This window comes from Neophocaena asiaeorientalis, unplaced genomic scaffold (assembly GCF_003031525.2).
Source record: "Neophocaena asiaeorientalis asiaeorientalis breed wild unplaced genomic scaffold, Neophocaena_asiaeorientalis_V1.1 scaffold89, whole genome shotgun sequence".
Classification (NCBI taxonomy): domain Eukaryota; kingdom Metazoa; phylum Chordata; class Mammalia; order Artiodactyla; family Phocoenidae; genus Neophocaena; species Neophocaena asiaeorientalis.
Window position 1 is genome coordinate 9346995 of NW_020172592.1, and position 25022 is coordinate 9372016.

The 25022-nt window shown below is 37.5% G+C and overlaps 1 protein-coding gene across 1 annotated transcript in view; it reads left to right on the forward strand.

The window, feature by feature from the left end:
• Positions 1-25022, forward strand: part of SEMA3E (semaphorin 3E) — a 257351-nt gene that overhangs the window by 128529 nt on the left and 103800 nt on the right. The window lies entirely within an intron of this gene.

Consider the following 25022-nt stretch of genomic DNA (forward strand, 5'->3'; position numbering starts at 1 on the left):
TTATATACACATATATATATATATATATATATATATATATATATATATATATATATATGTATAGATACATAAATATCTATTCATTTCTTTGAGGTTAAGAAATGAAGTTAGCAAATCATGACCTTTATCTCCTGTACTGAGGTAACACTGACATAGTATGCTCCTTCCTCAGAAAATACTTTTCATGTGTTGCCACAACTAGAACGTGCGATGTTCTCTTGTTCTAATGTTGCTATTAGAGAACAGATGGGGACCTTCCCCTTGACCCTAACTTCAGTAGATGAATGGAGATCTCATGGGCCTATATCCTTACCCCTTAGAAGCATTCAGCTGCTGGTGGGCAGGGACTAGATCATCTCAAACCTTTTAAAAATGCTCATCTACTGAGTAGAGAACTGCAGACATGAGGAGTAGCCATGAATGTTGTTTCATACCCTTTTCAGTAGAGAATATGACGTTAGAAGCCCTTGACAGGTCTCTGTATCTTGGTGTCCTAAAGTGTCTGCTTTATTTCTCACTATGAAATAAACACGTTTAAACCTAACCCAAAGAAAAGAGTTTACCTTTAATATTGACAAACAGTTCATAAAATGTCCCACCACATCTTTGCAGTGCCTGAGTTAGACAGGGCCTGAAGTCTTTTATACTAGCTCAATTTCTTACCTCAGTGCCTTACAAACGTTACAGATGACAAGAGACACATACAGTTTATTAAGAAATCTGGGAGTTGAAAGTTGCTCAAAATCAAACCTGTAGAACTCAACAAAGACATTTATTGAGTTTATTCCCCTTTTGTCACAAGTCTGAGTGATGAAGCACCATCTTTTAATACTTTCTTCCAGTTCAAATGTTCAGGGCTAGCTATTCAAAATATGCGATATCTTAAATATAATTATCTGAACATTGTACAATATAGATTCATCACATGTCTTATGGTACAGAAGGGCATACTACTAAGTGTCAACTAATCACACCATGAAATATGTACAGACACACCTAGGAACAGCCAGCATTTGCTTCCATCATTAATATGTTGATATAATATTCAAGTAAGGTTTTTTCCTCACCCCTTCTTGGTCTTTTGTATAATGTCAAGCAGTGATTAGTTTTAGTTTCCTCCTGTGATTGACATGATTGGATAATGACTGGAGCAGTTTGGTAAATTTGGCCTCTTGGCAGTTCTTTGCGACTGACCCCCCCCAAGATTGTAAAACCTGTGATTATGTGCATATATTTGCATCTTGTCTAATAGCTGAGCTTCAGCAGAATCATGCTACAGCAGAGTTTCTCAGTTTTTATGTTACAGTAGAATTGCCTGGGGAGATTTTTAAAACATACCAATGCCAGACTGAATGCACAACCCTCTCTTGGGGAGGGACCCAGGCATCGGACTTTTTTAGAGCTTCCAGGGGATTCCAGGGTGCAACCAAGAAGCAGCAACAGAATCAAAATCAGCATGAAGAAACCACCCCCCGACACTGAGCCCTGAATTTACCATAAAAATAGCGTTTTTCTGTCAGGTTGATGGACGCCAAAGTAAATTTTGACCAAATTACTTAGACTTTGGTGACACTGTTCAGACATACCCTCATGTGTCACGGAGTGTGTCTGATTGCCTCCAGAAAACTAGGCCAAAAGTGAACAATTTCCTTTGTTCTGGACTCCCTGTTTTGGCAACATAGCAAGCTGTGTGCCTGGACCTGGAAAGCTGGCCCGTTAGGGTGACATTAGGAACAGTGTCCACGTCCACAGCCCCACTGCCCCTACACACCCTAACCTAATATCATCCCTTTTTCCCACATGAAAAACACCCCTTCTCTAGGTTCATCTAATGGTGTATTCATGCTCAACCCGGTTCAAGTGTTCAGACAAAGCTAAGTTACTAGTTGATAAAGGTTTAAGATATAATCCCTCCCAGAGGTTCCAAAATTTTAATAAGGTCTCTTGAAAGCCACAAATATCAAAGTTGCAAAACTTTAATGACAGTAGTAACTGGGAGAGGATTAAATAATTGGACTCAAAGGGCCCTCTTCATTACCTCTTTTCAAATTATACCACTTGGGCAGTTTTCTTATTAGATTAACCCTTCTGGAAAACATTAAGCTTCTGTTCACAGTAAGTTCAGAGAACTTACTATTACCCATTCAAAAAAATTTTTTTTGTCCTTTTGGTTCCAAATATGTCTCCTTGGTCATATAAGTAAGTAGTCAGTTACATTATAAATTATTATTTTACCGAAGGTAATTTGCCCCTGAAGCACTAAAAAAACACTTTATTTGCTAAGGAAAGTGTGCTAATTGATTGCCTTCAAAAATTTAATTTACTCCAGATAATGTATTATCACAAAATACCGTAGATAAAAAAATAAATAAAAAATACCGTAGATGTCATATGTACTATGCTTTATCAATGAACATTAAAGACACGAATGAGGTAACCACAGAATTTTAAATGATGCAATTGACATTACAGGAGTTACGGCCTCTGTTGATAATCTTGCCTTTGCTAAAGAAAATTGTGTTACCAATTATTCACTTAGTTAATTTTTTTATGTTCTTTAATGTTTTCACTATAACTGCTTTAGCAATTGGAAAGCATTAATAATTTAGGTAGAGTGTATATGTTTTTATTTCTTATGTGGAAAATCAAGAGGCTCTTTGAGAGCTGGAATTGGTGAGTTCTACGAAAGCAGGCGGGGACTTGATAGCTTTAAACACCTCAATATCATATCTATTAATTTATGTTATTTTTAGCAACATGAACTGTAAGGAAAATGATCACCTCTTGATGTTATTTACATCAGTGTTAATTACCATTTTTCTTTTTCTCTTTCCCCTGTTGCACTCAGCGAGAGGAAATGTTGAAGGGAAAGCTTTTACACCTCCTGCTTGCCTCTGCTTGCCACCTCCCCGCAACTACCTTCATATTCTTCAATTGTCCTCTTTCTCTTTCATACACATACACAGAGAGTTCTATTTTAAGGTGATAAATCCTAGCAGTGTCACTAACCACAAGCATTCTAAAAAATTGCATCATCACTTTGAAGGGTGTCTGCCAGTAAGGGAGGTTAATGCATTTGCTCCCTTCCAGTGGCAGAGGCTATCTCTGCTTGGTCATGGCAGGAAAGGAAAATTGACCTCCTGTTCCCAATTTTATGTGGAATTTTTTTTCCCAGATAGGGGCGGTGACCTTGCCAGAAGGATCCAAGTACATGTAAAATCATATTTGACTTGATGATGGATGGCCAGTTACGTGGGTACACGCCTCTGTTCTGATAAAGTTGGGGCCTGGGGATAGGGCAGCTACATGTTAATGCATTTTACTCTTGCCTCCAGCTGGCAGGAATGATATTTTCAGAAATTCAGTTGATTCTCAAAGGAGATGATTGGCAGTCCTATCATAAAATATAGAATAAGGACCTAATCTTGAGTTTCATGGCAGAACTTAGGTTTCATGCTTTCAAGTTGCTCTACTAATAAATTGCTTGTCTAGAGCTAATTTTATACTTTGAAGTTTTTCAGTGAGTTCTATGAAAGACATTTTAATTTATCGCATAAAAATGTCTTCCAAGCTTTCTATGCTTTTTCTTATTTATCATCTATTCTCTTGCTCTTAGCATGTGGGAAGATGTTCACATTTGCCAAGTTACTTGTTTCCTGAGTAATAAAGTTTTGGCTTAGGTGATTGCATTATAATTTATAAAGGTTTTGTCACAACTTTTAGTTCTTCTAATTTTAATGTGAATTCATGTTATCTCATTTTCTTAATAAGTGTGTTATACCAGTATGAACCTAGACTATACGTGATTTATTGCTTCCCCCTTATATTTGAAGACTATTAAAATTACAGGAGACAGATCAATAACAATAAATTTGTTTGTTGTTGTTGTTTTTTTAACCCATAGTGATATGCCTTTTTGGACACAAGAACTCAACAGATATGAAATGGTATCTTTATCATTAATTCTTATCTTTCCATACAGCTAGAATTAATTCCGCAGTTCTCATGGTTTGCAAAAGCTGACAAATTAAAAAATTCTAGAGAGCATCCTTTGGACACTTGTAGTTTATGTTTTCCCCAACTGGAGACAATATAGTTCATGATGTGATATAGTTTGCGAAGCTAGAAGGAACCTTAGTAATGATCCCATTCACTCCTTTCATCCTGCAAGTGGGGAATTTAATCTCCTGTAAATGGTATATTCAGTGGTAAAGTTGGGAACGATGTCTTGATTTATTTTCCTCAAAGAATTTTTATTTTTCAGAACATTATCTCCTCTAACCAATTTGAAGTTAAGAGGTATATGTTTTCGTTTTATTTGCTTCTAATCTCTGTATTGTCTGACCCTCTGGGTCCCCTTTTTTTCTGTTTGTTGTGATTGGATTATGTAACATAAACATGGCTGCCATGAAATCGCCTTTAGGGTGAGGCGAATTATGAGAAAAGGCTGAAGTACAGGCTGAAACATTGCCGACCTCCAAAGTCGTCTATGGCTGTTTATTATGGATAAATGTTATTTGATAAATGCGTGAAATATGGGAAACACCTGTAACATACTCTTCAGAGATTTACCTCATTGACAACCTGTGACTAATCTGAGTCTGAAGAAACTATATAATTATACAAATTCTTTTTTTTATGATCAAATATACAAAATAAGCAAAATAATATACTAGATCCAGAGATACTGACATTCAAATGATTTGTGACCTTAGGAAGTTTTTAAGTTTCTCTGTGAGCTTCTGTTTCCTAATCTGTAAAATGGGAAGCATTGTCCGTTCATTGTTGCAGTGGTGTGAAGGGCAGATGAAATGATGCAAAGTGGATATTTCACACAGTACCTACCACACAAGAGCCTTTCTGTGAATGTGCATTTCCCTTCCTTCAAAGTTTCCAGAGAAAACACGGGTGGTCTTTTTAGGTACTATTTGCCTTGTGACAGGTTATAAACAACAGGGTTTTCTGGGAAGTGAATCAGTGCTTATTGACGATTGCCTGGAAAGGAAAACAGAGGAAGAATTTGTTAGCAGCTTAGTCACTAAGGCGACTTCTTGTGAAAGAAAGTCATCAGTGAATTGTACACATAGCATGGGTTTGTCTTCTCTCTTCACTTTTCTCTTGGCCACATCTGAGGAGAACCCACCTACCCAGGGGGCCTATCACCTATTAAGGGGCTTCCTCCGGTTCACATGGCAGCAGCTACAGTAATTGAGGCATGTAATTTAAGAGCGAATGAGCTTTTAGTGGTTGTCTTGCATTTCCAAAACTATCAAGTGATGGCACATAACACACAGCCTCATTTCTACATCAGATATACATCTACCAGTGATAGTATTTTCTTTGTCATTATCGTGTGGATGAGTAGATTCAATTTCCATTTAATTCGTGGGATATCAAAAGATTATAAAGTTGCCCTTCATTCTGCCTGGATTTGAAATTCAGTTATTATTCTATCAGTATTGACACTATGAGGAAAATGCGATGTTAAGGAAGTCTCCAAATTACACAGTAGTCACTACGTTATGGTAATATGTCAGTCTGGAAACGATATATTTTTAAAGGTGCAAATGTTCAGTGTGTCAGATGATCAGATTGCAAACTCCCAGGACATCTGGAAGTCATTTTTTCTTAGAAGGAATGTTTTATAGGATTAAATTATATGGGTTGAGAGAAGGCTTTATTTTTATAAAGATGAGACTAAAGATCTTTATTAGAGGTCAAAAGAGGAGAATGTAGAGGGTGTTTAGCTGTGATGCTTTAACATCATGTCAAACCACGCACCTGTCTAGAAATGACAACTCTGTTCTTATAAAAACAACTACCAAATTAAATACTGAAAAACTCATAAAAATCGAAGGTTTAATAGTAGTAGCAACAATGTTGAAGGAATGTTTGCCTGCTGTTCTGCTACTTAGAATTTAAATTTGAGGAGTTAAGTGGAGAATAGTTTAGTATAATATATTTTTAGATGGAGCTTATAAGTAAATGGATGGTAAAGAAATGAAGCACATTTTCCAAGGACATCTTCTCTCGCAAGCAGAGACGGATGTGGATTAACAAAAGAAATAGTAAACTATCCCAGACTATTGTTGGTAGGAAAACAAGGTTTGAGCTTAAAACACAGACTAGCTGTTTACACTGATCATAGTAATCTTGTGCTAGGAAAATTTCCTGTTTCACTTTAAGCCTGTATAAAAAGCCTAGACAGTGACTATGTCCACTTGCAGAATATAATTAAGAAAGGCCTGTTTCTATAGGAGAAGTTTTCATTCGGTACCCTTCACCAATAATTCATCAACATCAAAGAAAGGAGAAAGAATCCCCTATGTATCGACTGTCCGTTATGTACTAGGAGTCATTTGATTCTTATAGCAGTTCTACTGATTTGTTGTTATCCCCATTTTACACTCGAAGAAGTTGAGATGCAGAGAAATTCATTCATTTCACACACCTTTATGAGTGTTTACTAAACAGGTGGCTGACACTGGCCTTGGCTCTGGGGTATCACAGTGACCAAGGTGGAAAATGTCACACCTCCCATGGAACTTGCTTCTTATCAGAGGATGGAGAAAATACACAAGTTAAGAAAAATACAAACAAGCCAAAACCAAGTAGCATTCATGCAATATTAAAATACTAAAAGGGAGTGATGCAGCTGGGAGTGTGTAAGTGGGAACTCTGGATTCCTTAGTCTGGGAAGACTTCACGGAGACAAGGTCTGAGTGGAGGGAGGAGCTGGCACTGTGGAGGTCAGAGGGAGGCACGGGGCGGGCAGGACGAACAGTCACGGCCCAGTTCTGAAGCCCGTGCCCTGCAGCTCTGTGAGCAAGGGAGAAAGTGCAGCAACATCTGGGGTGAAGTAGGCAACTGATAGATCGCTCCAGACTTGAATTTTAAACTGAGAACACTGAGAAACAGTTGGAGGGCTTTATGCAGAGGAAGGAACATCATGACCCAGTTAATTTTTTTTTAACATCTTTATTGGAGGATAACTGCTTTACCATGTTGTGTTAGCTTCTGCCGTATAACAAAGTGAATCAGCTATATGCATACATACATCCCCATATGCCCTCCCTCTTGCATCTCCCTCCCACCCTCCCTATCCCACCCCTCTAGGTGGACACAAAGCACCGAGCTGATCTCCCTGTGCTATGCGGCTGCTTCCCACTAGCTATCTATTTTACATTTGGTAGTGTGTATATGTCCATGCCACTCTCTCACTTCGTCCCAGCTTACCCTTCCCCCTCCCCGTGTCCTCAAGTCCATTCTCTACGTCTGCATCTTTACTCCTGTCCTGCCCCTAGGTTCATGATAACCATTTTTTTTTATTAGATTCCATATATACGTGTTAGCACGTATATTTGTTTTGCTCTTGCTGACTTCCTTCACTCTGTATGACAGACTTTAGATCCATCCACCTCACTACAAATAACTCAATGTCGTTTCTTTTTATGGCTGAGTAATATTCCATTGTATATATGTGCCACATCTTCTTTATCCATTCATCTGTCAGTGGACACTTAGGTTGCTTCCATGTCCTGGCTATTGTAAATAGTGCTGCAATGAACACTGTGGTACATGCCTCTTTTTGAATTATGGTTTTCTCAGGGTATATGCCCAGTAGTGGGATTGCTGGGTCATATGGTAGTTCTATTTTTAGTTTTTTAATGAACCTCCATACCAATCTCCATAGTGGCTGTATCAATTTACATTCCCACCAACAGTGCAGGAGGGTTCCCTTTTCTCCACAGCCACTCCAGCATTTATTTTTTGTAGATGTTTTGATCATGGCCATTCTGACTTGTGTGAGGTGATACCTCATTGTAGTTTTGATTTGCATTTCTCTAATGATTAGTGATGCTGAGCATACTATCATGTGTTTGTTGGCAACCTGTATATCTTCTTTAGAGAAATGTCTATTTCGGGCATCTGCCTATTTTTGGATTGGGTTGTTTGTTTTTTTGATATTGAGCTGCATGAGCTGCTTGTATATTTTGGAAATTAATTCTTTGTCCGTTGCTTCGCTTGCAAATATTTTCTCCCATTCTGAGTGTTGTCCTTTCGTCTTGTTTATGGTTTCCTTTGCTGTGCAAAACCTTTTAAGTTTCATTATGTCCTTTTTGTTCATTTTTGTTTTTATTTCCATTTCCCTGGGAGGTGGGTCAAAAGGATCTTGCTATGATTTGTGTCATAGAGTGTTCTGTCTGTGTTTTCCTCTAAGAGTTTTATAGTGTCTGCCCTTACATTTAGGTCTTTAATCCATTTTGAGTTTATTTTTGTGTATGGTGATAGGAAGTGTTCTAATTTCATTCTTTTACATAGCTGTAAAAGTTTTCCCAGCACCACTTATTGAAGAGGCTGTCTTTTCTCCATGGTATATTCTTGCGTCCTTTATCAAAGATAAAGTGACCATATGTGTGTGGGTTTACCTCTGGGCTTTCTATCCTGTTTCATTGATTTATTATTTCTGTTTTTGTGTCAGTACCATAGTGTCTTGATTACTGTAGCTTTGTAGTGTCATCTGAAGTCAGGGAGCCTGATTCCTCCAGCTCCGTTTTTCCTTCTCAAGATTGTTTTGGCTATTCGGGGTCTTTTGTGTTTCCGTACAAATTGTGCGATTTTTTGTTCTAGTTCTGTGAAAAATGATATTGGTAGTTTGATAGGGATTGCGTTGAATCTGTAGATTGTTTTGGGTAGTATAGTCATTTTCACAGTGTTGATTCTTCCAATCCAAGAACATGGTATATCTCTCCATCTGTTTATATCATTTTTAATGTCTTTCATCAGTGTCTTATAGTTTTCTGCATTCAGGTCTTTTGTCTCCTTAGGTAGGTTTATTCCTAGGTATTTTTTTCTTTTTGTTGTAGTGGTGAATGGGATTGTTTCCTTAATTTCTCTTTCAGATTTTTCATCATTAGTGTGTAGGAATGCAAGAGATTTCTGTGCATTAATTTTGTATCCTGCTACTTTACCAAATTCATTGCTTAGCTCTTGTAGTTTTCTGGTGGCATCTTTAGGACTCTCTACGTCCAGTATCATGTCATCTGCAAATAGTGACAGTTTTACTTCTTCTTTTCCGATTTGGATTCCTTTTATTTCTTTTTCTTCTCTGATTGCCATGGCTAAAACTTCCATAACGGCTTCCCTGGTGGCGCAGTGGTTGAGAGTCCGCCTGCCAATGCAGGGGACACGGGTTCGTGCCCCAGTCAGGGAAGATCCCACAGGCCGCAGAGCGGCTGGGCCCGTGCGCCATGGCCGCTGAGCCTGCGCGTCCGGAGCCTGTGCTCTGCAACAGGAGAGGCCACAACAGTGAGAGGCCCGCATACCAAAAAACAAAAAAACAACAACAACAAAAAAAAACAAAACAAAACAAAAAAAAACTTCCATAACTATATTGAATAATAGTGGTGAGAGTGGGCAACCTTGTCTTGTTTCTGATCGTAGAGGAAATGGTTTCAGTTTTTCACCATTGAGAATGATGGTGGCTGTTGGGTTTGTCATACATGGCCTTTATTATGTTGAGGTAGGGTCCGTTTATGCCTACTCTCTGGAGAGGTTTTTTCGTAAATCGGTGTTGAATTTTGTTGAAAGCCTTTTCTGCATCTATTGAGATGATCATATGGTTTTTATCCTTCAGTTTGTTAATATGGTGTATCACATTGATTGATTTGCGTATATTGAAGAATCCTTGCATTCCTGAGATAAACCGCACTTGATCATGGTGTATAATCCTTTCGATGTGTTGTTGGATTCTGTTTGCTAGTATTTTGTTGAGGATATTTGTATCTATGTTCATCAGTGATATTGGCCTCAGGCCAATATCACTGATGAACAAAGATTTTTGTGACATCTTTGTCCGGTTTTGGTATGAGGGTGATGCTGGCCTTATAGATTGAGTTTGGGAGTGTTCCTCCCTGTACTATATTTTGGAAGAGTTCAAGAAGGATGGGTGTTAACTCTTCTCTAAATGTTTTATAGAATTCGCCTGTGAAGCCGTCTGGTCCTGGACTTTTGTTTGTTGGAAGATTTTTAATCACAATTTCAGTATCAGTGCTTTTGATTGGTCTGTTTATATTTTCTATTTCTCCTTGGTTCAGTCTTGGAAGGTTGTGCTTTTCTAAGAATTTGTCCATTTCTTCCTTGCTGTCCATTTTATTGGCATATAATTGCTTGTCGTAGTCTCTCATGATCCTTTGTATTTCTGCAATGTCTGTTGTTACTTCTCTTTTGTCATTTCTAATTCTGTTGATTTGAGTCTTCTCCCCTTTTTTCTTTATGAGTCTGGCTAATGGTTTATCATTTTTGTTTATCTTCTTGAAGAATAAGATTGTAGTTTTATTGATCTTTGCTATTGTTTCCTTCATTTCTTTTTCATTTATTTCTGATCTGACCTTTATGATTTTTTTTCCTTCTGCTAACTTTGGGGTTTTTTTGTTCTTCTTTCTCTAATTGGTTTAGGTGTAAGGTTAGGTTGTTTATTTGAGATTTTTCTTGTTTCTTGAGGTAGGATTGTATTGCAATAAAGTTCCCTCTTAGAACTGGTTTTGCTGCATCCCATAGGGTTTGGGTGATCATGTTTTCTTTCTTTCTTTTTTTTTTTTTGAGGAATTTTCTATTTTCTTTAATAAAAGTGGTTTCAGGAGTTCAGACTCTAGATTCCTATTGGTGGTCGTGTTTTCATTGTCATTTGTTTCTAGGTATTTTTTGATTTCCTCTTTGATTTCTTCAGTGATCTCTTGGTTATTTAGTAGCATATTGTTTAGCCTCCATGTGTTTGTAGTTTTTACAGTTTTTTTCCTGTAATTGGTACCTGGTCTCATAGCATTGTGATTGGAAAAGATACTAGATACAATTTTAATTTTCTTAAATTTACCAAAGCTTGATTTATGACCCAAGATATGATCTATCCTGGAGGAAGTTCCATGAGCACTTGAGAAGAAAGTATATTCTGTTGTTTTTGGATGGAGTGTCCTGTAAATATCAGTTAAGTTCATCTTGTCTAATGTGTCATTTCCTTATTTATTTTCGTTTCAGATGATCTGTCCATTGGTGAAAGTGGGGTGTGTCAAAGTCACCTACTATTATTGTATCACTGTTAATCTCCCCTTTTATGGCTGTTAGCATTTGCCTTCTGAATTGAGGTGCTCCTATGTTGGGTACATAAATATTTACAATTGTTATATCTTCGTCTTGGGTTGATCCCTTGATCATTATGTAGTGTCCTTCTTTGTCTCTTGTAATAGTCTTTATCTTAAAGTCTATTTTGTCTGATATGAGAATTTTGAAAGCTACTCCAGCTTTCTTTTGATTTCCATTTGCATGGAGTATCTTTTTCCATCCCCTCACTTTCAGTCTGATGTGTCCCTAGATCTGAAGTGGGTCTCTTGTAGACAGCATATATACGGGTCTTGTTTTTGTATCTATTCAGCCAGTCTGTGTCTTTTGGTTGGAGCATTTAATCCATTTACATTTAGGGTAATTATTGATATATATGTGCCTATTACCATTTTCTTAATTGTTTTGGGTTTGTTTTTGTAGATCTTATTCTTCCCTTGTTTCCCTCCTAGAGAAGTTCCTTTAGCATTTGTTGTAAAGCTGGTTTGGTGGTGCTGAATTCTTTTAACTTTTGCTTTTCTGTAAAAGTTTTAATTTCTTCATTGATTCTGAATGAGATCCTTTCTGGGTAGGGTAGTCTTGGTTGTAGGTTTTTCCCTTTCATCGTTTTAAACATGTCCCGCCACTCCCTTCTGCCTTGCAGAGTTTTGCTGAAAGATCAGCTCTTAACCTTATGGGGATTCCCTTGTATGTTATTTGTTGCTTTTACCTTGCTGCTTTTAATATTTTTTCTTTGTATTTAATTTTTGATAGTTTGATTAGTATGTGTCTTGATGTGTTTCTCCTTGGACTTATCCTGTATGGGACTCTCTGCACTTCCTGGACTTGACTTCCTTTCCCATGTTAGGGAAGTTTTCAACTATAATCTCTTCAAATATTTTCTCAGACCCTTTCTTTTTCTCCTCTTCATCTGGGACCCCTATAATTCAAATGTTGGTCTATTTAATGTTGTCCCAGAGGTCTCTGAGACTGTCTTCAACTCTTTTCATTCTTTTTATTCTGCTCTGTGGTAGTTATTTCCACTATTTTATCTTCCAGGTCATGTATCCGTTCTTCTGCCTCAGTTATTCTGCTATTGATTCCTTCTGGAGAATATTTCGTTTCATTTATTGTGTTGTTCATCATTGTTTGTTTGCTTTTTAGTTCTCCTAGGTCCTTGTTAAACGTTTCTTGTATTTTCTCCATTCTTTTTCCAAGATTTTGGATCATCTCTACTGTCATTACTCTGAATTCTTTTTCACGTAGGCTACCTGTTTCCTCTTCATTTGTTTGGTCTGTTGAGTTTTTACCTTGCTCCTTCATCTGCATATTTCTGCTCCTTCATCTGCATATTTCTCTGTCTTCACATTTTGTTTCACTTACTGTATTTGGGGTGTCCTTTTCACAGCCTGTAGGTTCGTAGTTCCCTTTGTTCTTGGTGTCTTCCCCCAGTGGGTGAGGTTGGTTCAGTGGCTTGTGTAGGCTTCCTGATGGAGGGGACTGGTGCCTGTGTTCTGGTGGATGAGGCTGGATCTTGTCTTTCTTGGGGGCAGGACCACATCTTGTGGTGTGTTTCGTGGTGTCTGTGACCTTATTATGATTTTAGGCAGCCTCTCTGCTAATGGGTGGGGTTGTGTTCCTATCTTGCTAATTGTTTGGCATGGAGTATTCATCACTGGTGCTTGCTGGCCATTGGGTGGAGCTGGGTCTTAGTGTTGAGACGGAGATCTCTGCGAGAGCTCTCGCCGACTGATATTACATGGGGCCAGGAGGTCTCTGGTGGTCCAGTGTCCTGAAGTCAGCTCTCCCACCTCAGAAGCTCAGGCCTGACACCATGCCGGAGCACAAAGACCCTGTCAGCCACACTGCTCAGGACAAAAGGGAGAAGAAGGGAAAGAAAAAAAAAATTAAAAGTAATTTTTTAAATTATTAAAATAAAAAAAAGAAGAGAGCCACCACGCCATTAAACATATCCAGCAATAACAAGCACTAAAAAGTAAACTAAGAGAAACATAAAAATGAGAAACAAATCAGTCATGGACAGCACACCCCCAGTCTGCAGTTGCTCCCAAAGTCCACCACCTCAATTTTGGGACGATTCATTGTCTATTCATGTATTCCACAGATTCAGGGTACATCAAGTTGATTGTGGGGATTTAATCTGCTGCTCCTGAGGCTGCTGGGAGAGATTTCCCTTTCTCTTCTTTGTTTACACAGGTCCTGGGGTTCAGGTTTGGTTTTGGCCCCGCCTCTGCGTGTAGGTCACCCTCAGGAATCTGTTCGCACCCAGACAGGAGGGGGTTAAAGCAGCAGCTGATTAGGGGGCTCTTGCTCACTCAGGCCGGGGGGAGGGAGGGGTACGGTAGTCCCAACTGGAATGTGGGGCAAGCCTGCAGTGACAGAGGCCAATGTAATGTTGCAGCAGCCTGAGGCACGCCATGTCTTCTCCCGGGGAAGTTGTCCCTGGGTTGCGGGACCCTGGCAGTGGCGGGCTGCACAGGCTTCCCGGAAGCGGGGTGTGGATAGTGACCTGTGCTCACACACAGGCTTCTTGGTGGCGGCAGCAGCAGCGTTAGTGTTTGATGCCCGTCTCTGGGGTCTGAGGTGATAGCAGCGGCTCACGCCTATCTCTGGAGCTCGCTTAGGTGGTGCTCTGCCTTCTGTGGGCACACAGGGAAGGAATCCCTTCTCCTCACACACCCCGAAACAATGGTCTGTTGCCTCTTCGGCAGGCCCTGACTTTTTTCCGGACTCCCTCCCGGCTAGCTGTGGTGCACTAACCCTCTCAGGCTGTGTTCACGCCACCAGTCCTCTCCCTGCGCTCCGACTGAAGCCCGAGCCTCAGCTCCCAGCACCCCACCCCCCCACCCCGGTGGGTGAGCAGACAAGGCTCTCAGGCTCGTGAGTGCTGGTCGGCACCGGTCCTCTGTGCAGGAATCTCTCCGCTTTGCCCTCCGCACCCCTGTTGCTGTGCTCTCCTCTGTGGCTCTGAAGCTTCCCCCACCTCCGCCACCCGCAGTCTCCACCCACGAAGGGGCTTCTTGTGTGTGGTAACCTTTCCTCCTTCACAGCTCCCTCCCAGAGGTGCAGGTCCTGTCTGTATTCTTTTGTCTCTGGTTTTTCATTTTTCTTTTGCCCTACCCAGGTACATGGGGAGTTTCTTGCCTTTGGGGAGGTCTGAGGTCTTCTGCCAGCGTTCAGTAGGTGTTCTGTAGTTGTTGTTCCACATACAGATGTATTTTTGATGTATTTGTGGGGAGGAAAGTGATCTCCACTTGTTACTCCTCTGCCATCTTGAAGGTCCTTCCCCCCGCTGCCCCCAGCAGTTAATATTTTTAAAGGCTACTATTTTTAAACTAATTGGGTGGAAGGGAGAGTTGGGGAGAGTGAAAGCCGGAAAATCGGAAGCCGTTTCACTGGTCCAGTTGGGTAGTTGTAGTGAGATGTTGAGGACCGATAGTATGGCATTCAGGGAAAGGAGAATAAGGACAAATCCTAAATTTTTGGCGAGATCCAAAGAACCATTGACTGTGAGTGGAAGTCTGAGAGAGGAGTTGGCTTATAGGTGGAAATCAGGAGTTATTCTTCATTTGCTCAGTTGGAAAAGCTAGTTTGTTAGAGTCCAGGAGAAGATGGCAAGTAGGCATTTGGCTAAATAAGTATGGATTTGTGGGTAAATATAGGAGGCAAGAAATTGAGTATCATATTACTTTGAAGAATTTCAGATATCAAATATTTGAACCAGTGTATGATGAAGTGAAAATTCAATTCCAGTTTTAGTTAATTTGCTTGTTTGTTGTTATGTGATGGAGTATTTATTAGAGAAAACATTATAGACCAATGGTCAATAAAGTTGTTATAGAAGGTACAGTATTTGAACAAAAACAAAAATTTAGGTGTGTGGGAAATGGGTGAATGTGTTCAAAAGGTACAAACTTCCAGTGATAAATAAGTCATGGGGATATAATGTGGAGCCTGGTGTGTGTAGTTAACAGTACCGTATTGTATCAGTATATTTGCAAGTTGATAAGAGAGTAGATCTTAAAAATTCTCGTCATAAGAAAAAAAATTATAACTGTGAAATGATGGATATTAACTAAACTTGTTGTGATCATCGTTTCACTGTATATGTATATCAAATCGTAACATTGCATACCTTGAACTAACCCAATATTACATTTCACTTATATCTCAATAAAGCTGGGGGGAAAAGCCCCTAAAATTTATGCTACGTATTAGCAAGTTATATTAGTCTAATATTTAAAATGATCAACTATAAAATGAATAAGTGACTGATAGACCTAGTCATCTTCTTAGCATGACCTAACTTCAATTAAACATATAGCCTGTATAAAATGTATTAGTTTTATAGCATAGAGCACTTCTGGGTCAAGATCATATTGAAATATATTTATAATTTAACAGCTAATTATGCTAATTACAATTGTGTATACCTTAGCTAACTTTGTTCAAATATGAAAAGTATCTTACAAAAAGCAGTTTTTTGTGGGGTGTAGTTTGAGTGATGGGAGTCAGGATTGTTCGGTGCGTGTTAGAGGAAATGCATTATGAAGTACTGTTGCTCATTTATTTTAAATCCAATTCTAAGACAGAATACAGTGTAAATGTATAGAACAGTTGTGTTTTATTATTCAAGTTTTAAATATTAAATGAGAGCCAATCCTTAGTGAAATGACATAATCCAGAAAAAGTGACTTTCAAGATATTACTGTAAAATGAATGCCGTTTATACATGTCCCACATTAAGAAATAAGTAACAAATAACTAAATGAAATCAAAGCTTTATTATCACAGATAATTTCATAGATTATATGAAAATATTTTGAAAGGAAGATGTTCAGATGATGATCAAACCTATAGCACACTATGATAATGCTGAGAGCACTTCGTTGGACTTCTAGGAACATGTTTCCTTTCACACCCCTCCTCTCGATAAGTTTTAAATGACTAACAGTATAGAAAACGTTACGGCATTTCACACATATTCTTGGCTTTGTTAACTTCTGCTCTGACTGAACGTTTAAAACATCTTGTAGAATACTTGTTACTTTGAATTTTGGAATTCTCATCAACAAGTGTCCAGAAATCAACACAGAGTCAAGTTAAGAAGAGTAGGGTTGAAAGGTCAGTTTTGAGTGAGTCATTTTTCCCCTCCATGTGAAAGAAACTTTCTCATTGGCTAGTGTTCAATAACAGCCTGACTATAAGTAAAAATTGACCTCCACAGTAGTGGCCTTGGGAAACTGCGTGTTAAGCACAACATTTCTGATATTTTATAGTAGTGAGTAAATTATTAAGAAAATATTATGCCTCTTAATATAACTCCTAGTTAATCCGTGTGTGAGAAAGGGTTGTGGATTTGGGAATCATGAGTGACTGGAAATAATTGTTAAAGCGAAACCAAATGAGTAAAAATGGATTCAATGGGGATCTTCAAAAATGGAGCTATCGGAAAAATCCAGAGGAAGTCTGAAGGGGATTGGAGTCTGAAGAGGCCAGTTGGAAAACATGCTCCTGAAGGCAGGGAGGATGGATGGATGAGGAAAAAGTTTGGATCAACCATGGTCTCCTTAGGGAGGAGAAAACATCTCACAAAGGCCTCTGGCTGTAAAACCACTGTCACTGCCCCAACGGTGGCACCTCCACTGTGGCCAAGGCTCCACCTTTCCTGACCCACATAGGGCTCCCCAGCTGAACAGCTGTGCCTGGGAGTTTGTTGACGCCCAGTTCAGCCTCCGGGAGACCAAGCATGTTCCTTGATTTATAACGTTTTTTTCGGTGAGCTGTTAATGACAAACTGGTTAATTACCCTGGATGATCAAGAGATAACTCTACTTGCTAAAGCAAAACTATAACACATTAAAAATATGTTTCTAACATGGTTGAAGCACAAATTTCTACATTTAAGAGCCTCGCCTCCTTCATCTTTCAGCCATGATTCACAAAACATAAAACTTAACAGTTTAAACATTTCTTAAATTCAGATGTTGACAAAGCACCTTTAATCCTGTGGAAAAATAGGCAATGGACATAAAGAGAAAAATGACAAAAAGTGACAATAGGGTACTCTGAGATATAGGAAAGGATGCTTAACTTCATCCATAATAAGAAAATTAATTTGTATTCCCATAGTCAGATCTGCAAAAATCCTAAATTTTAATAACACACTGTTCTCTTAGGTGGTGGGTGTGCAACAGTGTCTCTCACATGTAGTAGAATATTAAACTGATATAATTCCTATGGAGGCACATTGGCAGTTTCTGTAAAAAATTATGAACTCATGTATCTTTAGGCCCAGTAATTCCACTCTAAAAATGTATATTACAAATATATTTTCACATATGTGGATTCGCATATATTCATGTATACACATTGTTAGCACTGTTTTTTAAACCATTTTTAAAAATTGAAGTGTAGTTAATTTACGGTATTGCGTTAGTTTCAGGTGTACAGCAAAGCGATTCAGTTATACATTTATATATATTCTTTTTCATATTCTTTTCTATTATAGGTTATTACAAGATATTGCATATAGTTCCCTGTGCTATATAGTAGGTCCTTGTTGTTTATGTTTTATATATAGTAGCTTGTATCTGCTAATCCCAAGTTCCTCATTTATCCCTCCTCCACCCACTTTCCCCTTTGGTAACATAAATTTGTTTTCTATGTCTGTGAGTCTTTCTGTTTTGTAAAGAAGTTCATTTATATCGTTTTTTTAGATTGCACAGATAAGTGATATCATGTGTAGTGCTGTTTTTAATAGCAAAATTTATAAAAATGCAGTGCCTGCCAATAGCTGATTCGTAAAGTGGGATATCATGCAAACTGTATCCTCTCTGAGTTTTGGTACAGGAAGACTTTTAAAGTACATAAAGTGAAGAAAAGCAAAGTAAACAACAGAGCTTCTATTATGATTCTTTTTATATACAAAAAGTTAGGAAAGTATTAAAGACCTATATATTTACCTTATTTGTTGTGTAGGTATAAGAAACTCTGGAGGAATACCCAAGAAAGTAGACAGGGTTTGACCCTTCAGGGTGAAGGAGTGAGAACTCTACAGGGAGAGTGAGGCCAGATGGAAGGGAATCTATCATTGTAAATCTTTATATTCTTTCTGGTTCTGAACCATAAAAAATATTTTCTTAAAAAAAAAAAAAAGGTAAACCGGCCTGATTTTCTCCGGTATGTAAGCCTGAAAAAACTTACCTCTAAAATTGATGTACAGAAATAAAATGAAGAATGCCAAAATCTGATTTGTGTTATTTTTACATAATTACATTGATTTTTAGTATCCCTCTGAAACCCCAGATCTAGTACCTAATGCAGATTATCTCAGTATGCATTGAATGTTTCATCAAAATGAATTACAATCTGTTACCCCATTCCTAAACAGCTTAAACTTTAAATAAGACTTACTGTATTGTATAAAATTTGATGGCTAGCTTTCTTCCACTTAATCTTTCAGGGCTCTGCCGTCACAGTGCACCATGCTTTACTACTATCATTCTCTTCACCTGCTTATAATATATATATATTTTTTCCCCATACCTTTTATTCAACTTTTGCCCCCTGCTGGCAATTATGCACATCAAAACCAATTGGTATTTTAAAAATAAATCCAGTCATGTACTTGCTCTTAAAACCTTTGAGGGCCTTTCCATTATATTTAGAATAACATGTCCTAGTTTACAAGGCCCCAAAGGAATGTTGAATGAAGGACACAGGGTGGTCCCAGGTCAGGGTCCCTCTGGCCTGCAGGCTCAGCTTCGGAAGCTGTTCACTTAGGACTTGCTCCTTTGGCCTCCACTGGAATAAAATGTAATTAAATATTTAGGAGGCAATGAGAAATTGTTAAATCATTGACTTTTATGGAGTAGCACTTTATATTCTATGATTTTTGTTCAGTTCAATGATTTAAGTATGTGCACTCACACACATACAGTACATGCATAGACAGTGATTCTGTGTAACCTTTGTCCCATGGTGCCCTTGTGTTCGTGGAGGAGTTCAGAGACCTGTAAGGCAGAATATCGTGTATAACACTGAATAATGATAATTTATATAAGATAGGAACATAAGGAATATTAAAATTCGGGCACTATTATTTTTCTTGACCGAGGAAATAAAAGGCTGTTTAATGCCTAGGCTATTCATGTGTACTTTTGAACTTTTTCTGCTTTTGTTGGAAGCAGTTTATGATTAAAAGTTGGAACACCACAATGCCTGTTGTGGACCTTTGACTTGTAAGAAAGATAGAAATCTAAAAGTTCAGAAAGTGCCTGAAAGGCTGGCCACAGTCCATTGCTAGAAAGACCAATTAGGAAGCCCTGTTTACACTTAAAAAAAAGTTAATCGCTTATTTCTTTACCACTCTGTTTCAACGTTATTACAAGCCATTAGTGAATATTGATCAGGTCTGTCAAAATCATCAAAGCATGTAGTAAGAAACCTTTTCCTTTGGAATTGTTCAGAAGTTGAAGAAATTTCGAACCTTTATTTCTACATTTCATTTTCTTTAATAATGCTGACTTCGTGTGTGATTCAATATTTTATTGTTGAATTAACTTTAAGACATTGAATAAAAGAATTGATTTGGAAAATAATAAAAAGTTTAAAGTCCTGGGTCTCAGGAAGTCACTACTTTGCAGGTGACTGGTAGAAGAATGCATTCAAAAAAGGAAACACCCATCCCTAGGAGATCTATTTTTTTGTTTGAGAACTTAAAAATATACTCTGTCCTCCCCCATCTTGTACATGGATGTGTGGAATTTAATTATATTTTGACAAAGTGAGGAGAACTGTCTCTATAATATATTGATGTCAGTGAGTTTTAAAACTCTTTCCCTTGCAGTTTTAAAAGAAAGACCATGAGAGGAAATGACTAAATCCTCTGAGTATGCCTTCATTGACAGCTGATAATTAGCAGGCAGTTTAGCAATAATAATTAGTTCCCTCTTGAGAAAATTTCCGGATGAACCCTGAGTTGGTGCATCCCAGTTTAGTCTTGTTTCTTTGTCCACTGCCTCCCCCAAGTAATTCGTGTTATTTTTAGAGTAGGAAGAACTCAAGATGAGCTTCCTCCGGGTTTACGCGGTCAGCACTGTCCATTATTTGCACTGTGTTTTCTGGAGATTACCTGAGATTAGAGTTTCTTTGTTCCCCTCTTCCTGTATGTTTTCTGATTCTTTCATCTAAGCAGCTTGCAGCAGTGCAGAGGGATAAATAGGTCAGCCATTGCTTGGTAAATACACCAAGTCCACGGACTATAATTTGGTGCTAAGACCACTATTATGACTTAAAATGCTGGCTCTAAAACTAAAATGAGGAAATATTCTTAAAGAAGGAGGGAAGCTTCCTGCTTGAGGTTTTTGTTTTGTTTTGTTTGCCTAAGTATATACCAAAAAATTTTTCAAATCATTTTGAAACTCTTATCACAAGTTATCTACAAACATTTCAGTTTTCTTAAAGTAAGATGTATAAAACTGAAAATGTCACCAATTAATAAAGCAACATGAACGCGTCCGTAGTCATTTGAGACAGCTTTTTAAATACATACGAAAGGTAATTAAAATTGATATTAACCTAAATTTTCCTTTTGATGTTCTTGCTGTTGAATTGTTTTGAATTATATCAATCACAGCTATTGAATATTGGGAAAACCTTCCGTTTTACTTTATTATTAATATCAAGCTCTGCAAAAATGTATTCAAGTTCAGAAACATCATAATCCCTTAATAGACTAGACTTAGTTGCTTCTATAGGGAGTTTTCTATATAAGGTTATGGAGTCACTGTTTATAAGGAGCAAGCTTTTAACAAGTCAAACAATCTTGATGCTCTTCGTCTCTGGGGACCAGAATTGGGGATGACTAAGCTCTGTGAGTATACAGTGGTGATAAACACCCCATCTTACATGGATCATTAATAGCAAAGCTCTCCAGTCAACCTCTTATTCAAATTTTGGCACCAACAATGACCAAATAACCTTAGCTGTGCGCTGAATCTCTTAAAAGCTCTCTTTTTGCAATTAGAAAACGGAGGTAGTTGTAGGTCTTACCTCGTGGAAGTGCCCATGATTAAATGAGATGTTTAGCCAAATATCTGGGCAGCCCTGATCTAGTTAAGTTGAGACCTAAAATTGATCATCACATCAGGCAGTACTCTTAAGCAATTGATATAGTTTTTCTCCTGTGTTATAGTGACTTTTAATTTGAATTTTAAGAAGCCTGGGGTCAATTTTGACACTCACTTTAACAGTGTATAGGATATTAGAGAATAACTTTCACTTAATAGCATTTATTCCAGCATTCCCATCTTATTTTCTTCGTTTTTTATTTCCCTTCATTTTAGCACCCCTAGCAGTATATTTGTTTGTTCAACTGAATATATTTGTATGAGTCATCTCAGATCCTTTTTGGAAAGATGCAAGTTAAATAAATAAATAAAAGTAGAAAATTAGAGTTAGTATTAAAGCATAAATACGCACAACCTTTAAAAAATGTTTCTAGTTTAGAATGCCTCTGTGTCCATTATTCCAGATATATGTCTAAAACACAAATATTTACGCATAATGGGTACTTTTAACCTTTCCTGACTTAAAAGTCAAGGATGTTGGAGAATCACAGACAGTGGTTAGTACCTTGATTCTGAAATTTCCACGGAAGAGCCTGAACTTCTTAGGAATCAGTCGTTGGCATTATTCTGTTGGGTGGTGATGGTCAAAGTGGAGAGCTGCAGAAACATTCAATGCACAGCTCTCATATTGGGAACATGTTTAAAGAAAACTGCAGTCTATTTATTGGATCTTATATTTAAAAAAAATAAGTTAGGCATTATCCCAGGAAGTGTCTTCGTAAGTGAAATGAAATTTCTTAACTTACTGCCTAACACACCTACATGATATTCAATTTTATGTATCCAGACATACCTTGGCAGCAATTTTCTCTGAGGTGATATGAATGAATCAAAATAAATTAGCTCCGAAATTCCTGATAACCGAAAAGTATTCCCTGACCCTGTAATCATTTAAATATATGAAAGGTAGTAAATGAATATTTTAACTACTTCCTTTCAGGCAAGCTTAAATAAGGGTCGTGGGATATGTAGACTTGTTCATTGATCACTCCCTCCATTTGTTAAGATTCCAAAAAATACAGATTCAGCACTGTGCTTCGAAAGGCTGTAAAATATCTGTGGTTGGGTTTGTTTATTTTTTTTAGCAATGTTTTATCACCTCCATTTCAAAAATGCAATTTAGTCAAAGAGTTAATAAGTTTGAGTGTACAAGGGTGATTAACATGTGAGGAAACCAATCTAAAGAGGTTAAGTGGTTGTTCCTAGTTACTCAGGTAATTAATGGCGAAGCCAAGACCAGAACCTGGCTCTTCAGATTCTCAGCCTACAGGACTTTCATTATGGCATATACATCTGTTGTACTTTAATTCTCATTTTTGTTTTTTTTTTTGTAATTTGAGTGATTTTTCATTGTAATAGTATATAGCTATAGGATGGTCATTTATTCTCTGGGCACCTGAGTTTCTTCATAAGTAAAATAAAGGACAGTGGTAATTCAAACGGTTATACTGTGGTTGTTTACTGTGGTGGAAAAAAAATTGATACATGTAAAGGCTCTAAGAAATGAACAGTTAAAAAATTTGCATTTGTTGAAATTTTTCCCTTTGCATTTTCCAGTCTACATCTCCACAGGAACATGAGTTCCTCTTTGTGGTCTCATGGGATCGACTTCATCATAGCGATGGGAAGATGGGTCAGAATAAAATTTGATTAGAAGAAAATAAGACTGATGGGCCAGTAGTTAGTCTCTATTACTGACAAAGAAACAGGAACGATGACCTTTACACTATAAAAATTATAGTAAGCATAGTATGCATTGCAGAAGTTGGCAAGTCATAAAAACAAGTAGAAGTTTTGATGTCTATATCTCTATTTATATACAGAGGTAATGAGGTCCTAATGACTGATTGGGAAAAAGCAAGGTCATTCCATCCCTAGATGGAATTCATTTATGGAGTGCCTCCTTTACTGGTTGAGCTGCCTCTCTTTCCAATTCATACTTTTAAAAATTGGCACTGACTACTCCACTGTGACAGTACTTTAGGGTAGCGCCCTCATGTTTGTTTCCTTTCCTGGCTTTCTCTCATTTTCCAGCCAACTTATTCTCCTAAGCTTTGTACATTACTGTGTTTGGTAAGTCTGTAGTTTAGAGACCTGCTAATTCTAGCTAGTATATAACCATTCTTTGAACAGTTGAATCTTTTCAGATAATGATTTCACCATGCATAAAGCTTGAGGAATTTTAGCAACATACTAGAATAAGTGGGGAGCCTTTTCTGGAAAATACTCCACTTAGCAGCCCGGATGTAAAACCATAAGTGATTACATGTGAAGACAAGGTGTAATGGCAGTGGAGAGCTCTGATTTATATTTTTGTTATAGTATTGAATCCCTAAAATACGCATCTCTGTTTGTGAATGCCTATTTAGGAAGGAAAACAGTGTGATTCTACCTTGACAAAATTACTGAGTGGGAAAAATTTGTCTTCCAGGATTCAAGAACACGTAATCTCTCAAATTCCTATTTTCATCTTCCCTAAATAAAGCACCTTATTATTATTTCCATCTGTCCCTCAAAACTTTAAGTTCTTTATTTAGGTGAATGGTCAAATGATTCAGTATCACAAGTTTTACCTTTATAAATGATAACTTGATGTTAGCAAAATTGGTTGTTTTAACTAAAGGTTTAAAGTTAGCCCCATTCCACAAAACTTTGGACATCAACAGTTTCAGGGTAGAGAAATAGAAGTTAATACATTCATAATAGAGGGGAAAAGATACTTCATTCCTCTTTTCTCAGAAATAGGCAGTGTAAGAGCGGACAAAGTGCTATCGATTTTCATATTTCATACTGCTGTCTGGGTTTGAGTGTTCTGGTTACCAGTATTTCACCTTCTTTGTCAGATGCATTAGGACCTTTGGGAAATGAAGTTATCTTCTAACTTGTCAATATTTCCAAGGAGCCTCTTTAAGAAATCTTCAACATGCAGGGTTTCATATTAATTCTCTCTCATCCTCAAAGGCTCTCACGTTATCATTTACCAACCTTAAGTAGTGAACTGCCATATGCAATTAAATAGCTTCAACAAACAAACAAATACACACATACGAGAGGTTTGCCAGATTCTGGCTTTCTAAAATTAAATGTATGTTAACTAAAACAAATAATTTGTAATTTCTGAAGTAGGGGTGAATGCATAAACACCAGCCCAAATCACAGTGGTAGAAAGTAGATCCCCATCAGTTTTAACAGTCATTCCCACTGTACTGAATACTACCACATTAACAACACTGATAGTTTCCGTTCTTGGACAATTTGATTTTGGACATGACTTTCAAAACCAGTTTCAAGTGGAAACATTTTTTCTGAGTTGTTGTTCATCTGGAATTAACTGGACTCGCTTTGGGAATATTTATTGTAGAATTGGGATTTTTGTTATACATAGAAAAGTAAATATAAAAGTCATGATAGAATGACTTTTCCATGTAGCACTTTACATTAAAGTTTGTGGAAAATAATTCTTTTTGTATTTAAAAACGTAGGATATTTACCTTACCTATTAAGTTGAATCAAAGCTTTTCAATTAATAAACTTATAAAAGATGTTAATTTGTGCATATCACAACTTATTTCCATTGTACTTTTTTTTACACACTGAACAAATATTAAAAATTTTTTTTCCAGTGTTATTGAATTATAGTTGATGTATAATGTTGTGTTAGTGTAAAGTTACAACATATTGATTTGATATATGTACATATCAAGAAATGCTTACCACAATAAGTTTAGTTAATATCCATCACCTGACATAGTTAGAATATGTTTCTGTTGATTC